Genomic DNA, 2,167 nt, shown 5'->3' on the forward strand with positions numbered 1-2,167 from the left:
CAGTCACCCCCAGCATGCTCCCACTCAGTCCCAGCATGATCCCTGTTAGCCCCAGCCTCTCCCAGTTTCCCCCAGTGAGTCCCACTCATTCCCAGTTTATCCCAATACTTCCAGCATGAACCTAGTTACTCACAGCCACTTCCAGTCATCCCCAGTATGGTCCCAGTTCCCCCCCACATGATCCCAGTTGCTCCCAGTGTGGTCCCAGTCACCCCCACTATGGTTACAGACACTCCCAGTATAGCCCAGTAGAGCCCACAGCAGGCTCATAGTCATTCCCAGGCACATCCAGTTGCCCCAGTGAGGTTCCAGTTTCTGCCAGTAGGATCCCAGTCACTCCCAGTATATCCGAGTATGTCCCATGTGGCCTCCAGCATGCTCCCAGTTGCTCCCAGTAGGCCTCGGTGTGGTCCCAACACGTTCCCGGTATGATCCCAGTTGCCCCAATTCTGGTCCTGGAGGGTCCCAGTGTGCTCAGATCCTGCTCCTGGGGGGTCCTGCTGGGTCCTGGTCCTGGTGATCCTGGTGTCCCAGTCTGTCCCAGTCCATCCCAGTCCGTCCCAGTTTGTCCCAGTCCGTCCCCATCCATCCCAGTCCATCCCAGTCCATCCCAGTCCGTCCCAGTCCCTTCCCAGCAGCCGCCACCGTTTCCTGGGTCCTGCCCCCCCCGCCCCCCCAGAGCTGTCGCCGGACGCCGCCCCCCCAAGATGCTGACGGGGGTCGGGGCTCCGTCTTTGGCTTCGTCTGCCTGGGCTGGGGCTCGGCCTCCGCCTGCGGGAGGAGCTGAGGGGGGTCCCCGGGGGTCGTGTGTCCCCCCCGGAGCGTGTGTGCCTCCCCGGGACCCCCATCCTGCTGTCACCCCCTTTTCTCTCCCCACGGAGCTCCTGCCCCAGCTCCCGCTCCCCCCTGGCAGGGGCTTTGGGAGCCCCCCTTTGCCTTGACCCCGGGACCCCTGCGGGGGCAGTGGGGGCTGCCCAGGGCGGGCACAGGCCCAGGGAGATCGCCCCCCGCTCCCGCGGCAGCCGCTGATCGCGGTGCTTCCACTGTGATGTCACTGTCCCTGTGATGTCACCGCTGTCTCTGTGATGTCACCACTGTGTCTGTGATGTCACTGCTCTCCCTGTGATGTCACCGATGTCCCTGTGATGTCACTGCTGTCTCTCTGATGTCACTGCTGTCCCTTTGACATCACTGCTGTGCCTGTGACAACAGAACCAAAGCCACCACCTGGGAGTTGAGTAAAGTTACTTGTTTAAGTTTAAATTAATTTAATTTAATAAATTAAATTTAAATTAAATTAAATTAAATTAATTAATTAAATTTAAGAAAATAAAATAAAATGAAATTAGTTTAATAAATTAAATTTAATTACCTAAGTTAATAAAAAATGTAATTTAATAAATTAAATTTAAAATAAATTAATTTAATTTAATAAAATAAATTTAAATTAAAATAAATTTAATTTAAATTAAATTAAAATAAATTAAACTCACCGATTAAATTAAATTAAATTAAAGGATTTAATGGCGCCTCCAAGGCACAGAAGCTACAAACCACCCACAACCCTCTGCCTCAGGTGGCACAATTTATATAAACACTCTTTGTCCAATCCTGGGTTTTTCCACCCTCTGGCTTTTGCCCTGGTCCAAACCCATTTCCTACAGCATGGACGTGGTAAGAAACAGCAAAGATGTTCTAAAACAGCAAAGATGTTCTAAAACAGCAAAGATGGTCTGAAACAGCAAAGATAGTCTTTAAAACAGCAAAGATGGTCTGAAACAGCAAAGATGTCCTTCTAAAACAACAAAGATGTCCTTCTAAAACAGCAAAGATGTTCTTTAAAACAGCAAAGATGTTCTTCTAAAACAGCAAAGATGTTTTTCTAAAACAGCGGGAAAAGAAAAAAAACAACAAGAGAACCGAAACAAGAGAGAGAGGCAGTTAAAGCAATATATATAAATATATTTACACTTATATTGCAGTTATATAGGAGTGAAATATAGGTACAATTCCAAAAGGAAAAGGGAAAGGGGAAGAAAAATAAAAGTCAAAAAACCATCCCAAAATAAATATACACACGATCAGAAACTCGGGATCACCTTGGGGACACCCCAGTGTGCCCTGGGCCACCCTGGGGACACCAGGAGGGTCCTGGGGACACCAGGAG

Source organism: Lepidothrix coronata, unplaced genomic scaffold (genome assembly GCF_001604755.1).
Source record: "Lepidothrix coronata isolate B3197 unplaced genomic scaffold, Lepidothrix_coronata-1.0 Scaffold410, whole genome shotgun sequence".
NCBI lineage: Eukaryota > Metazoa > Chordata > Aves > Passeriformes > Pipridae > Lepidothrix > Lepidothrix coronata.